Source organism: Benincasa hispida, chromosome 12 (assembly GCF_027475165.1).
Source record: "Benincasa hispida cultivar pf3 chromosome 12, pf3_genome.v1.1, whole genome shotgun sequence".
Taxonomy (NCBI): domain Eukaryota; kingdom Viridiplantae; phylum Streptophyta; class Magnoliopsida; order Cucurbitales; family Cucurbitaceae; genus Benincasa; species Benincasa hispida.
The window spans coordinates 56,189,220-56,206,738 of record NC_143489.1 but is presented as its reverse complement, the minus strand read 5'-3'; the positions used below and the strand labels follow the sequence as shown (position 1 = coordinate 56,206,738).

At 34.6% G+C, this 17,519-nt stretch overlaps 1 pseudogene; it reads right to left on the bottom strand.

Moving 5' to 3' along the window:
- Positions 1 to 11,644: 11,644 nt before the first annotated feature.
- Positions 11,645 to 11,731, bottom strand: LOC120068669 (small nucleolar RNA R71; annotated as a pseudogene).
- Positions 11,732 to 17,519: the final 5,788 nt, after the last annotated feature.

Genomic DNA, 17,519 nt, shown 5'->3' with positions numbered 1-17,519 from the left:
AAACCAATAAACCTAAAATCCCTGGTTATCTGTATATAACTTAAGCATGTATGTGGTGACATACAAGTGGATCATGTCTTAAGTGATAACCAAAATTATCTGTAGCATATAGATATAGGAGGGAAACTTTATCCTGGTAACACTATGGATGCGGCTCGCTCTGTGGAATGGTCATAAGTGTTGTGACTTGTCACAGATGGTCTGATCTTGATCATTTGTATAGGGGACATACGAGCGGGGGCGTCCTATATAAAGAGTTTGTATAAGACCTGACCACAAATTGATAACGTCTCGTTATATAACACCGTTAATGACAGAGACTTCACTTCACTAGGATGTCCATAGGTAACATGACCTCAATCCTGAGTGAGTTGGGAACTCCTGTCATTGAGGGCGGTCCTTTGATTTGCATAGGGTTGAGTGGCCAGGTCGCCGACTCAAACCTACTACTTTGGGGATTTGTTTGATTTAGGAGCTGGAAATTCAGCTACACAAGATGGAATTCACTCCTTCCCGGAAGCAGGGGCAAGTAGATAGATAGCTCCCTTAAGGGTTGATTCTAGGGCTTGACCGATGTGGCGCCGCCCACCTTATCTTGGCCCGAGAGGTGTTCACACATAGTTGAACTATGTTGTATTGTTCATTAGAGGAATCAATGGTACTTAAGGAGTGAGATGTAACTACAGGGGCAAAACGGTAAATTGGCCCAACTATACTTATGAGCATCTGTGAAGGGTCATCGTACTCATGATTGGTTATATCCAATGGACACAGAAGAAGAGTTCAGCTGTTGGTCTTTAGTGGAATGTCTGGCAGTTAACGAATAGTGGATCTCGTGGCTAAAGAGTTTAGTCAGCTATTCACGTACCGTTGGAGCTTCGAGCCACAGGTCCATAAGGTCCCCTTGGTAGCTTGGATAAAGTCGAGAATCAGTTTTTTGGTTAGTTTGAAATGTTTAAATTGACAAGAGGGAGTTCGATTATATATGATATAATTGACTAAATGTATGAGATACATTATTTTGGAGGAAATTAGATACAAATATGATTTAATAGTGGAGAAATTACTATAGTAGATATGTGATATCAAACTATAGGTTAAGAATATAATATGATTATTCACTATTTATTTAAAAAAGCGGTTATGAGATAATTGGCCGAGAATTTCTTCTAAATCGTGCGAAAGTGAGAAGATCGATTTCAGTTATTGTAACTGAAGAATAAAATGATTTTTTTTTTCATTTTTGTAAAGAGTTCAGAAAATTTTGCTCACGGTGTGGAAACTTCACGATCACTTAGTTGAGAGCCTATACGATAGTGTCCATCACCTAAACGATCGCAAACCTGCGCGCTAAACGATTGCTTAGCTGATCTAAACGATCGCTTACTTTTTACTAGATGATCGCATAGTAAAACCTGCATGATCGTATACATTTTCTAAGCGACAAGCACCCGATTATATGATATTCACTTACTATCTTCCACTTGCTTGTTCATTCTATACGATCGTCCTTTCCTCCTTCCTCTACCAATTCCATCAAAGTCCACTCTTTAGATTCTCACTCTGAGAATACCAACGACTTCAAGTGGTGGTGTCATCCCCGGTTGCTGCTTGTTCATGTGCTGTCATTCATGTAGACTATCGTGGTGCTGCTAGGCGATAAGAACCGTAGAGGGGTTACTTCCGCTGGATTGAGTTCGAGGGAAGATAATCTTCAACTGGTATGTTTACTCAATTTGTTGTATTTTAATTGTTAAAGCATGTCTATAATTAATGTTACAATGCATATCTGTTTGTTAGAATGTGTGTGTGGTAATTCGGTCACAATGAAATAGGAAAGATCCGAACCCACTCATGGGTACTCTTGTTTAAGAGTTCCTTCAATCTCCACTCTAATACTTGAAGATCATCATTTGATCTTCCCTACTATCCTCTAGGATCTTAGATTGGAAGGTGGATTCCACGAGGATGAATTTATCAGGAAAATGGAGAATATGTGTTTTGTGTAAAAAAGACTAGAGAGAAATCCTTTATCTCCAAAAAAATAAAAAATCTTCATCTTCATCTTAGCAGAAATAAATTGATTTTTTTGTTAGTGAACTGCATGCATCTCAAATTTATAAAGAATTGATACATAAAACTCAAAACTTTTGAGCGGAATTAGGTGGGGTCTTAAGTGAGAAAAACCCACTAAGACTTGTTTTTCATTTTTAAAATTAAAAATGAATCTAAAATTCATTGTTTTTAGATTTTGAAATCAAATATTAAAAATAAAATGTGATTCAATAATTAATATTATAAAAATCATTAATTTTTAAACAAAATTAATTCCATACACAAAATTAATTCTTAATAATTAATTAAATAATTTCAATTAATTAAACTAATTTAATATCAAATATTAAACTAATTACACCAATTCCTTAAACATGAATCCCTATTCATATATTTAATATTTAAATCATTTTTATTGAATCTTTCAAATATGTATAAAGTATTAATTGAACGCGAGGAGACAGAGTATGAACAAATAAAAAAGAAGAGGAAATAAAATAAAATTCTTTTTTTTTTAATTTACATATCTATATATATCCTTTACATATTTATATAAATCCTCTTTATCTTTACTTGTCTATTTTACTCATCTATAAATAGAATGATATACATACATAAATACATACATATATATATATATATATATTATATAATATATATATATATATATATATATATATAATAAAATGTTCTGATAAATCAGAAAAAAATGAACTAAAAGTAGGGATCTTTGAAGAACGGGATAAAAAATAATTAATTAGTTTATTATTTCGACACAAGAACAAGAAAAGAAATTTTTCTGGTATCGAATACTAGGAAGATGAATAATTCCTTCTTGAATCCTTTGTCCCCTTCATTTTTTTTATTTAGATATTTTAAATGTCTAATTATATCGTATATAAATAATTCCCTTAATTGGAATTTGAACGTTTCAAATTTTCTCATCACACTATTATAAGATTTAGTTCGTTAATGAGCTAGTAGGGGGACTTAATGGACCTACAGATCGTGAGCTTCAACCATTCGAAATTAATTGGTTAAACTCATTTGACCGAATTAATCAACATTCGTTAGCTACCAGATCACTCAATTAAAGCCCAGTAGCTGCACTCTCCTCACTATAGATATATTTCAATCCATCTGACTTAACCATGATTAGTAAGTCAATCTTTCACATATCGTTTGAATTTTATGTCGAGTCAAATACCGTTTTACCCCTGTAATACATCTTGCTCCTTAAGTCTCCACTGATCCACTATGAACAATTGGTTTATGGTCCTACCAATAAACCGAGTTCCTCTCAGCCATAGAGAGGGCGGAGCCCCTTGTTCAAGATTAGGAGTCAATACTTAAAAAAACAACGTATCTGTTAACCCTAACGCTGGTAGGAGTGAATTTCATCTTGCAGGACTATGTCACCAGCTATCTACCCGGTTTTACCCCTAAAATGGGAGGCTTATTGAGCGGCGATGTTGAGCCACTCTCACCATTGCAGATTAAAGTATAATCTCGAATAAACAGGTGTTCATAGTTAGCTCAAGATTAAGATCGAGTTACCTTAAGTCATCTATTTGAAATAGTCAGTTTTAACAGTAAACGACATTATAAAGAAAAATGACTATTTTGTGGTCCAATCTTATTCAAACATCTTTTGCATAGGAAGCCTCCACTTGCATGTCTCTACATGAATGATTTCGGGATCACATCGTTTGTATCAAATACAAAGTGGGCCACATCCATAGTATCCCCAAGATAAGCTACCCAACCCTATCCTTATACTTATAGAACATTTTGGCTATATACTCAAACTTGATGATCTTGTATGTCTCTACATAAAGTTTAAGTATTCATGCTATAGTCAGGGGTTCATTAGTTTATTGGATTTAAACTATTACTAGTGCAATTCACACATTTAATAACAATTTCATTGAATAAAACTCAATAACAATTTTATTACAAATAGAATACGTTTAATGTCTAGAAACTGCGAGTTTTAGGACATACAACCCAACAGCTTTGCCCTCCGATCGAACACGAGATCCTGAAACTTCTTAAGTCTTTCAGTTTTGGTGGGATCTTGCTACTAACTAAGGCGTTGCTACACTCAATTAGTGGAATTGTTTCATACTCAGGCAATTTTCTCTTCTTGGATAGTTGATAGCTTGTAAAAATACATGTTATTGTAGCTTTTTATTTAGAATAGTTAGGAAAATTCAAAGGAAAACACATTAACATGAAATGAAAATTATGTTAATAAACAAGTTTTCGATCATATGTTCACAAAACTCATTATCTAAAAAATTATGAAATTTAACATCTTTGAACGCAGGATTTCTGTGAAAAGAAGAAAAAATCGGCAAACAGAAGTTGCTGCCATGAATGCATAAGAATTTGATTAGCTCCAAATCTTGCATGCATATAAGTACAATGTGATGAAAAGAATCATGCAATGAAGAAGTGAAAATGACAAACGCATGGACGGTGGATGTCAAATCAAGATGCAAATTGGTAGCTGATTTTGACTCACGACAGAACCAATGAATCTGTGACACGAGTATTCGGGGCAACATGGCATGAAATTAAATGCATGGTGTAAGATCATTATTGGAAAGAGGCTGATAAGCTTCCTTTTGACGCTTATAAATAGACCATTGAGATTCAAGCTAAGAGTTAGACTTTCTACCAAGAGATTGGCCAAAATTCTTCCCAAATTCCTCAACACTTTCCACCATCTTCGTTTTTTCAAGCTTTCTTTAAAGAATTCTAAGTGAGAGCTTAGTCTTCTTCTCTGAAAAGTGAGAGAGCTCTGCCACCTTCACAACAATCACTTAGAAGCAGCGAACACTAAAGCCAAAGGAAGCAAGAGATTGTAACCGGTGGTTTGACATACCTCTAATTTCTTTTTATTTTTTCTTATTGCTCATCTATTTCAATTTATATTAAGATATTAAGACTGGGAACTCATTAATTCTTAATATAAATATTATTTCTATTCATTTCCATCTATTCATGCTTTTTTTCTATCCATCATGAGTTGAGGAGTCTGGTCTAACATTTTTACAAGTATGCATAAGTAAAACTTCATCCTATTTGATGCGTGCTTAAACTATTGTTTGAATCCATTTGAAAAATCGATTTAGGTAGAAATAATTAACTCCTTGAGAGAGTAAGTGATTGTAGAACTCATTAAACAAAGAAAGAAATAGCTTTAGAGATAAAGTTAGTCTTATTTTTAAAAACAACTTGATCCCTGTGTCCACACGATTTAACCATAACTAGTGAGTCGATCCTTCACAATTTATTCGTAATAACGGCTGGGTCAATATATTGTTTTACCCCCAATATTACGTCTTGCTCCTTAATTTCCTATTGATCTTCTAATGAACAATTGGTTTATGATCTAATCACTAAACCAGACCCATCTCAGGCTAGTGAAAGGGTGGGGCCCCTTCTTCAAAACTTGGATTCAGTACTTAAGAGAACAACTTTTTTCCAATCCCTAAATCAGGTAGGTGTGAATTCCATCTTGCACCATATGTCCCCAGCTATCTACTCGGTCTTACCCCTGAAATGGGAGGCTTATTGAGTCGGTGCTGCTGAGTCAACCCTCACCTATGCAAATTTATGGATAATCCTAAATAGACAGAAGTTCATAGTTAGCTCAGGAATAAGATCGAGTTACCTAGGTCATCTAAGCGAAATAGTCAGTCTTAAATAGTAAACAACGTTATAAAGTAAGAATGACTTATTTCTTGGTCCAACCTTATGCAAACTCATTGCATAAGATACCCTCATGTCAATACATGAACGAATGTGGATCACTTCGTTTGTAGTATCTTTACAACAACTTGTAACAGCTACAGAGTAGGCCGTATCCAATAGTGTTACAATAAGAAGGTATCCAACCTTAATCAAGTATTCATATAATAGCCATGGATATTAGTTTATTGGATTTAGACTTTATGAATGCAATTAATAAATTCAATACCTTTATTGAAGAAATGTTGAATAACATCTTTTATTGATAATAGAATATGTTTAATTTTTACAAACTGTGAGTTTTAGGTTATAAAACCCAACAATACTCCCACTTAGACTAAAACTCCAGTGGATCAATATATACAAATATATACAATGTTGAATTACACTGAGAGAACAAAGTTACAAAAACAATAAAATGGGGCATTAGATACCCATAAATTCTCCCACTTGCCCTAGTGATAAATATCTCATAGACCTAGTACTACTAAGTGACCCTCGAACACTTTATTCGAAAGGGCCTTTGTAAATGGATCAACTAAGTTGTCTTGCGAGGCTATCTGTGTGATGATCACGTCTCCTCTGTACACAATCTCCCAAATGAGATGGTACTTTCACTCAATGTGCTTTCCACGTTTATGGCTTCGAGGTTCCTTTGAATTTGCAACTGCTCCACTATTGTTACAATAGATGGTGACAAGCAGGTGCATATTAGGAACTACTTCCAGGTCAGTCAGGAACTTTCTGAGCCATACTGTTTCTTTTGTTACTTCACTTGCAGCTACATACTCAACTTCCATTGTGGAGTCAGCAATACAACTTTACTTGATGCTTCTCCACACAACTGCTCCTCCATTCAGAGTGAATACTGACCCCGAAATTGATTTCCTAGAATCAATATCGGTTTGAAAGTCAAAATCAGTGTATCTAGTAAGGATTAGATCCTCAGCCCTATACACGAGCATATAATCTCTCATTCTCTGAAGATACTTGAGAATGTTCTTAACGCCAGTCCAATGATGATATCTAGGATTGAACTAAAATCTGTTGACTATTCCAACTGCATAGCATATATCGAGACGAGTACACAACATTGCATACATTAAACTCCCTACTGTTGATGCATATGGAATTCGTTTCATATCCTCAACCTCTTGAGGTGTCTTCGGACTTTGTTCCTTGGACAGATGAATGGAGGTCACTCCCAGGGTGACACGAAGCGTCATATGAATCTCATAGTGTGAACAATGTAGAGATGTGTACTAAAAAATACTTTCCGAATGGAGGTAAATCCCAGGGTGACATGAAGTACCGCTTAAATCTCGATTATGAACTCTTAGGGACGTGAGAGCTAAAAATAACGTATCATATATGTCATTAATCTCCCACTGAAGTGCTCTAATAACTTTATCATATATAAGTTATTAAACCCCCATTGAAGTGTTCTATTAATGTGGATAAAAATATACTTAGGTTCTTTTCGGCTAATAAAAATAACTCTAAGTCTAAGTGGTTTATCCAAATATAACGCTTATAATTGGATTTTAACCTACAATGTCTAGGTGATAAACCATTTTATTACCTCACACCGCTCATGTACGCTTATAAAACCGATTAACAACACTCAATTATTCGACCATGATCCCCAAGTAGGAGGTGTTCCATAGACCGCCAAGATAAGTACCCCCAACCTTAGACAAGATTATATACCGGTTGAGTTTGTAACTGTGATTTATAAGATAGCGACCTATTTTAACAATTAAAACAAGTATTTAACCTACGTGAGCATGCAAATGTTCTTTATTATGGATTTTAAATGTCTAATCCAATTTTATAATAGCTTACAAAATTTTTTGACATGCTAAACATCCACAGCATACATCAAAGGCATTCAAATTTAATATAACAGTTATATTAAATAACAGAAACCCTAAACATGCATTCTATACATTATAACAAATTACAACATATACACAATGCATGTAACATGCTTTCTATCGTGGGATTTTAAATCTACATGGATGCTAAATTATCGTGGGATTTTGAAGCTATTAAAGTAAGGTGAGCCTTGCGATGTTTAGTTAGCGAATGTAGTGAATTATAAGTATCATCATGGATGCTAATTTATCAACCCAAAGGTAGGCAAGCTGACAAAAGAGAATTTCAAAAGGATAATGCATAAAAGATAACAAGAAAAGAACCTTAGAGCAGAATAACAATTGCGACCATACTTTAGAATTCATGCGGTCATAGCCATGCATTGAATGATAGAAAGGATTCTTCCGTTGAAACTACACACTGAGAAGAATTATTATCGCTCCTACAAGGAACGAACGCACACCACATCCAAGAAAGCAGCCGTAAATCCAAAATAACAACAATCAAATAAATAAACTAAACTAAGAAATCAAGGTAAAGATAGAGTAGAAGACGTCCCTAGAGAAATTAGAGTGAAGCCACCGCAAGGAGTCTTCCATGCAAGAGATTGATCTCAACTGCTTAGGTCAAGAGACTCATTCTGACCATTGGAACTTTCGGCAATTGTTGGGCACATGTTGGTTGACACGTGCCTATAACTGCTTTCAGCTCATGCAACAAATAGCCTTTCTATCTCGTGGTCAATACTGGATTTCGGTGCATCGCCTATACTTCAAATATTGTTTGCAACTTGGTCGCACAAGTTACAATACGCCCAAGATAAAAAGGGTGCCTGCGAAAACACAAAACTTAACAAACTATTAGCTGCCAAGTCCTCGGCAATGGGGCCAAAAACTTGATGGTTGAAAAATGGAGAGTAAATTTGCGTGCATCTTATGATATGCATTCGTTCTCCATGTGTCGATGGTCATGTGTTGGAATAAGAAATATGCAATATGCATTTAAGAATATATGATGAACATGTGTTCCTGCCACAAGTTTTCTTGCTCTCTCGCCAAGTATAACGAGATCGCAAGTTTCTCGGGGTGATCCAAGGTCGAACTCAGGGGTAACTTGTAACTAAATATTGCGAAGTAATGTGTTTGCGGCGAAGAATAAAAGAATAATGAAGTTAAAGGACTATGCGCTACTCCTACTCCTAACTAAACAGATTAAGCAATGAAAGTAGGACTATGAGAATTGGTAGAGACACGGCAACAAACGCATAATAAGATGCATGGAAAAATAGATAAAATGGTGGAGGGGATATCATGACATGCTGATGACTTGTAGAAATACAAGTTATTTTTGCTCTTAAGTTGGAACAACTAAGCTTTTTAATGATAAATTCTCCTCATTTTTGGAAGAAATGCATGGATTTATTCAAACATTAGCAAACTCATGCAAAAGAAGTTTTATTACTAAATATCGCGGTACTAACACATTGTATTGCAGGATCTTTACAAAAAGCTAACGCATAATCAAGAAAGTGTCGCAGGGAAAGCTCTAATGCATGGGCCATGCGTCGGAGGGAATTCAACATAGAGAAGATTCATGATCCAGGCTGATTGTGTCATATCACCACTTGCAAGTATGGGCACCTGCAGTAGGCGGTGTCTGAAATGCTTCCAAGTAGCAGACGGCGTCTAAAAATCTCCCGAGAGTCAGGCGGCTGACCAGGGCATGGACTTTAATGCTGACCAGGATATAGACTTTAATGCTGCCCATTCACTAAGTGGACATGACCAACGCCTATAAATAGATGAAGTCCCTCCAGAGTTCGCAGTTAGAAAAGTATTCAGTTCAGAAATTATCAAGATCCTTACTCTTTGTAATTAGTGTGGTCATACTTTAAGCTGTGCTGTGGTGCCAAGACGATTAGAAGGGTTGAGAACCATCACCACCGCTGGTCAGGGAGTGGAGAAAGCCAAGCTTGAGAAAGATACTCCGTCCTCTTCCTATACAAGTGATTGTACACAACAGAATTGAGCCAAAGAGATACAAGAGAATGTACTCTGCGACTTGACTCAGTTCCTTTCATCTCATTTACCACTTTTGTTTCATTTGATTGAATATTGATTTTGTAAAGACAATTTACTTCTTTATTAAACTCATATATTTGATCCATCACATTTTTGCCATTGTTTATTTCTTGTTTATGTTGAATGTATTCATACTTTATGCAAAACTTCATTTCAAACGCTTAAGCCGACTTGATCATTTGGTAAAAGCATCTTTAATTTAGATTATTCGAGAGAATAACTAAGCTGCATCAAGTAGGACGCCTAGTACAGCTAGAGATAGACTTACTGGTGTTTATCGCATTCTATGTTAGACGCATGCATCCTAGAGATAGGTTTTGCATGTTATTCGCATTGAGAAGTGTTGAATAAAGTCTAGAGCAGCAGGTGCTGTAGCGAAACTGATTGCAAAAGAGGGGAAATCGGCCACGGTGCCTGTGTTACTAGGGTGTCTCCCCTGTGCTTCTCTTTAGTAAGATTTCGCATGGAAAAAGTACTAACTCTTAGCCTTTCAAAATAGAGCGTATATATAGTCAGTCTTGACTTATCTCAAGCAATGACCAATTGGGTAGATCAAGAAAACAGCAGTAGCAGCTGCAACAGGCCGGAGCAATGAACCTATTCGAAGTGGCTCATTTCGTACCGGGAAAACCAACCTCTTTTAAAGAAGGAGTCGCTCTGCCTTGATCACCGTGGACATACGCTGCTCGTAGGTTCAATTCCTACTGGATGCACAACGCATAAACAAAAGATAAGCAAATCATCCACATTATATTCTGATTTGTGTACATTCATCTTAGACCGACGCATCCATTTACATTAAACTCCATTTTCGCATGATCCATCACTCACCACTCACCTCTTTTGTATCTTCTTGCACAGGTACAACATTTTAGTGTAAATAAAACATTTCTCTCATTTATTTATGAAAACCCCTACAATAGATACAACGCGAGGTCTGCGTTTGTTTAACTGAATCTTTAAGTTCCACCCTGGACTTGCCAGGAACCTAAATTAGATTTATACTTAGGTCTGGTTTAGGAAAACTTGAACGTCATTAGAAGGAGTGTTGTGCGTTCTATTGCATCTCTCTAACGCACTAACGCGTTACAAATAATTAAAAGCATCAACGCATCACTTATACTTAGAACTTATTCTTCCAATTTATTTTATACAATACACTCCTAGAGCGAATCACGATAGCAATGAACAAGTTTTTGGTCCGTTGCCGAGGATTCAGAAGCTTGTATCTGTTGTAGGAACACTTCAGTCGATGGAGTATTACAAGCTAAGCCTAAGCTTGTGAACGTTTATGAGCAGGAAGAGCACTCCTGAACTCATATACGACCCCGAGATTGAAAGAACCTTCTGGCATAGAAACTGATCTAACCATCGTCAAAGGTTGAGGCAGCAATTTCTCAGACAATAGAACAGGCAACGAGTAATGGCAGAAGAACAGGCAAATCAGCAACTAGCTCATGTTGCACAGAATCCGATCCTTATGGCGAACAACAGCACGCATCCCATGAGGGAGTACGCGACCCCTGTACTATATGATTTCTCTCCAGAAATCATATATCCAACGCCAGACGGGACGAGGTTCGAGATGAAATCTGTAATGCTCCAAATGCTCCAGACTGCTGGACAATTTGGAGGTGGTCATGGTGAAGATCCTCACGCCCACATGAAGCATTTCCTGGAAACGTGTAATTCATTTGTGATTCCTGGAATCACCCCAGAGGCGATCAGGTTGTTTTTGTTCCCCTATTCTTTGCGTGATGATGCAAAACAATGGGTGAGCTCACTGGAGCCTGGTGAAATCACCACCTGGGAGAAGTTGATGGAAAAATTTATGCAAAAATACTTCCCACCTACCACCAATGCGAGAAGGTGTCGAGAGATTATGAACTTTGAACAAGAAGAAGCTGAAACCTTAAGTGCCGCATGGGAGCGTTTTAAGGGATTGGTCAAGAATTGTCAGGTTTCTATTTCAATAGGATGACCTAGGCGACTTAGTCTTAATCTTGAGTATATTATGAACTTTTGTTCACGAAGGATTGTCCTTTGATTTGAATGGGTGAGGGTGGCCAATTCACCGACCCAATAAGCTTACCATTTTGGGGATATGACCGAGTGGGGAGTTGAGAACATAACAATACAATATGGAATTCACTCCTTCCTACCTTAAGGGTAAGTAGATGAGTGTTCCCTTAAGTGGTATCTCCGAGATTTAAACAAATGGCCCTACCCTCTCATTGGCTCGAAAAGGGTTTCTATTTATTGGTTGGACCATAAACAAGTTGTTTATTAAAGAAGCACAGATACTTAAAGAGTCAAAGGTAAGCTAAGGAAAAACGGTAATTTGACCCAGTTGGAGTTACGAATGATTGTGAAGGACTAACTTGCTAGTATTGGCCTATATCCGCGGACACAGAAATATATCTGTAGTAGGAAGAATGCAGTTGTGGGTCTTTAGTGAAGTATACCCATAGTTAACGAATATTGATTAATTTGGTTAATAAGTTTAGTCAATTAATCTCATATCGTAGAAGTTTCTGATCTACAGGTCCGCTAGGTCCCCTTGTTAGCTCACTAGAGGATACTTAAGAGAGATAATTTGAATTGTTCAAATTAATTTAAGGAAACTATATATTAATGTGATTAATATATAATTATGGATATGATCTATAATTAAATTGGAAAGTGATATTTGAATAAGATTCAAATTAATTATTTCAAGTGAATTAGATTAACAAAGAATTAATTAATAGAGAGGTTTTACACATATACGTGGGATGATGATAGTTAAATATATACATTAAATTAGGTTTAATGTATAAATAGTTATTTAATTATTGTGCAAATTAAAATTAAATAAGTGTTATTTAATTAAATGGGTTAATTAATTAAATAAGTTTTTATTTAATTAATTATAGAAAAGAAAAATATTAGGAAAAGGGTTTGGCTCTTCTTTATATAAAGACCTCCCTATACCCCTTTGGGAATACACACAACATAGTACTCCTAACAGAGAAAGGCTGACAATAAACAACATCCTTATGTTATTATGCAGAATTTGCTCTAAGATAATCCTCTCTATTCTCCAAAAACTTGTTTCTCCTCTCCCTCTCCTAGTAGTTGATACCACACATCTCTCTATTGGAATCCTAGAGAATAATGAGGTTACTCTCGTGGTAGTGTTCGAGAGTGTTCAAGAAATTGTTCGTGATCAAGATCATTGGAGATCCATTCATTGGAACTAGGAGAGGATTGTTCGTGGCACTTGGAAATCTACAAAGGTAAGAATCATTCTAATCTTTTCCCTAATGCGTGCTAATTTACATGTTTAAATATTCTGTTTTGTATAAGATCTGTGGGATGCAAGGCATTCTAACAAAATGCTTCCGTTGCGAAATTCAATCCCTTCATCTACATTCATGAACTTCAAGTTCATTGTTGCATATGTTTTAATTACTTGTATATGAGTATAATATAATCCAGAAGATAAGGCAGACAACTTTTCCAATATACGTTTTTTATGTGAGACAGTAGATATGATATAAGGATACTCTATCTCATTTTTTCTATCAATCTCAATATGATAACCATTGCAACATATATATTTAAAACTTAATAGATTTATCTTTGATTGACTAGAGAACAATGCATTGTTAATTTTAATTTTGTTCCTCTAGGAAAAATAATATTTACTTTTCCAAATTCTTCAATTAGGTTTGCAAAACTTGATATTGTATTAACTTTTACTTCCAACATTGTTAGTTTGGAGAAATATTTTTAACTTGTTAGTATTATATGTGTAGTTGCACAGTCTGCTAGACATAGATCTTCATTCTTCATTTTTTAGCCACTCAACATATGTAAATGGTCCATGATTCTTCATTAAACAAGAAAATTACGATAATATAAACAAAACTTGAAGTACAAAAGTTTAACCTAAAAAACATGAAAGATATATATATATATATATATAAAGCACTTGTTTTTCCTTAAGGAAATTACATTCCAGCGGAAGCGTGTGATTGCTTTCTTTGATTTCTTGAAATAATTAAAAGTCAAGTAGATAAGAAAAGGTCAAGCAACATACCTTTATCGATCCACAATTACAGCAAAATCTCTTCCTCGAACTGGTAGTCTCCTTGAAATTCTTCTAATTTCCACAAGATCTTCCTTGTTATGGCCCTAACAAGGATCCGGCTTGTGGGAACTGCTTCTTAAAAGAATAGAGAGAATAGAGAAGAAATTTTTTTTAGAACTTTTCTAAGAAAATTGGGAGAATTTATAAAATGAGAGTTTCAGAGAAACATAGAGATTATTCTTGAACATAGTATATTCTATGAGGGCTCCCGATGGTCCTATTTATAGAAGTCTATGTGTTACTCCTAATCCTATTGGGATAATCCTTCTACGGAGATTTTAAATTAAATATTTAGTGATATCCAATATTGATAAATATCTACCCAAATAATATCTCATATTAAATGGTTTAAAATATTTAAGTCATATTTAAATATTTATCTCCGGCATAATATTTAATTTGAATCTCATCCAAATTAAATAATTAATTATTTGAATCCAATTAAAATTAATTAATTAATTCTTCCTTCAATTATTTGATTCAAATCATATTTAAATTAAATAACTTAATTATATGGATCTAATCTAAATAATTAATTATTTGAATCACATTCAAATAAATCAATTCTCTCATTATCTATTTAATTCGAATCTTATTCAAATTAAATTATTTATTTATTTATATGGATCTCATCCAAATAAATAATTAATTATTTTAATCTTATTCGAAAAAAAAATTAATTCTCTATATTATAAAGTTATAATTTGAATCTCATTCAAATAAACTTTATAATAAATTCATGTAATTAATTGTATCCAATACTATTAATATTCTTCCTCATAAATTTGAACATTTCAAATTTTCTTTCAATATACTTGATCCTTGTTGGTCCTTGGTGAGCTAGCAAGGGACCTTATGAACCTATAGATTATAAGCTTCAATTATCCAAGATCAATTAATTAAACTCTTCAATTAAATTAACCTTCATTCATTAAATACATGGCAAACCACTATAGACTCGTAGTTGAACTCTTATGCACTATAGGACAAGTTGTATCCATGGATATAATCAATATTAGCAAGTCGATCCTTCACGAGTTGTTCATAATTACAAGTGGGTCAAATGCTCGTTTTACCCCTGTAATTATCTATTTTCCTTAAGTACCATTAATTCCTCTAATGAACACTTTGTTTATGATCCAACCATAAACTAAGTCCCTCTTGGGCTAGTGAGAGGGTGGGACCTCTTGTTCAAGACCTAAAATTAGCATTTAAGAGAATTACTCATCTACTTACCCTATGCGGAATGAGTGAATTCCATATTGTGAAGTTATGTTCTCAATTCCCCGTTTAGTCAAGTCCTCAAAATGGTAGATTTGTTGAGTTCTTGGGCCACTCTCACCCGTGAAAATCAAAGGACTGGCCTCACAGGTGGAAGTTCATAAATCACTCAAGATTAAGATTGAATTGCACATAATCATCTTATGAAATATTAATCTCATTAGTTAACGGATTTACAAAGAGATATTTAATATTTTGCGTTCCGATCTTATACAAACTCTTTATATAGGACACCCCTAATCGCATGTCTCTACATGAACAGTTTAGATCAAACCATTTGTAACTATTACAAAATGGGTCATATCCATAGTATCACCAGGATAAGGCACTCAACCTTATCCAGGAAGGAATCAAATTCCCATAGAAGTGCATGAACGACGTGCAATTTGAAATTCAATTTGAAAAACGGTGAAATGCAGAGAAACGAACTTGCTAAAAAATATAGGATAAACATTGTAGAAATCTAAACATGCTTTTTGCTAAGAATTTAAGGAAGAGAGAACTCCCCTCGATGGAAAACCTCTTCACGAAAATTCTCTTGAAGTGTCATGAACACTGGAACTCTACTCGCCTCTTTATGAATAGTGTAAAACCTTTGGCAGGGACACCACCAAAACGATATTCCTCGTTTTTCTCTGGGAACAAGGAATTGGATGTGTAAGCTCCAAACAGTTTTAATTTTGGCAGAAAAGGGAATGAGTGAATAAAAGATAAGAGAATTAGAGAGTTTTTCTTCTTCACGTTCTGTAAAAAGAACTACACCCTTTATCTGTCTTTTCAATACATATCTCAAAATGGAGAAGAAGAGGATGTGAGTTACTCTAACTACCATCCACGTGAAGAATAACTCTCCTATAATGGGGAGTTATTGATTTTATAATATAATAATTATGTTATATTATAATATAACAAACATTATAATATAATTAATTAAATAACTAACTTAATTAATCGTTCATATTATATGTTTTTTAATCATATTAAAAGAGCGGATCTCTCTTTAACCTATGGTTTTTAATATGAATCAAATTCACATTAAATTTTAATTTATAGTATTTATATAAGTCTTATTTATGTAAATATATTTGAATCTCATTCATATTTATCTCTCACATACAATTTTAATTATAATTAACTAATATTATAATATTTCAGTATACGTTATACTTTATATTAATCATATTAATCAATAACTTAAATTTCTTTAAATAATTTGAACAAATAAAATTATTCCAAAAACAAATTTTTCCTTGTTTTTATCTTTAGTGAGCTAACAAGGGGACCATATGGATCTACAGATTAGAAGTTCCAATGATACAAGACTAATCAATTAAACTCTTTAATTAAATTAATCAACATTCATTAACTGTCCGTCACTCTACTAAAGACCAACAGCTGCACTCTTTGCACTGTAGATATATTTTTGTGTCAATGGATTTAACCAATCTACAGTAAGTTAACCATTCACAAATTGCTCATAACTACAGCTGGGTCAAATTACCGTTTTACTCTTATAGTTATATCTAACTCTTAAGTACCACTGATCCCTCTAGTGAACAAATAGTCTATAGTCTAGATATAAACTAACCCTTCTCGAGCCAATGAGAGGGTGAGGCCTCATTGTTCAAGATCCGAAATCGGCTATTAAGGGAGCAATTTATCTATTTTCCCTAGCAACAGAAATGAGTGAGTTTCATCTTGTGTAGTTGTGTTCCCAGCTCCCTACTTGGATAAATTTTCAAAATGGTAGGCTTGTTGAGTCGGCTAAACTGGCCACTCTCATTCTTACAGATCAAGGGATTGCCCTCATAAACAGAAGATCACAACTCACTCAAGGTTAAGATCAAGTCACCTATGGTCATCCTAGTGAAATGTTATCTCATCAATTAACGGTGTTATAAAGAGAAACCAATCATTTCATGGTCCGGTCTTATATAAATGTTTTATACAGGATAGTCCCACTCACATGTCTCCACATGAGCAATATGGATCATATTGTCTGTAACACTTATAACTCATGTGACACTTAGAAAGTGGGTTGTATCTGTAGTGTCACCTGGATAAGACACTCAACCTTATTCATATAATGCAGACCCACTACTACAAAAATTGGATTACTTGACATTTTTCCAATGTCAAGTAGAGGGTATACTTGATGCTAATAAAAGAGTCGAGCATTCGACTGTCAAGTATAATGTCATAACTTGATACTGTAAAAACGTCAAAAGAAATATTTCTTGACACAATTCCCGTGTCAAAAAATATAATACACTTGACACTGATGACATGTCAAGTGTATTAATTCTTGACACTTATTGTTGTGATTACTC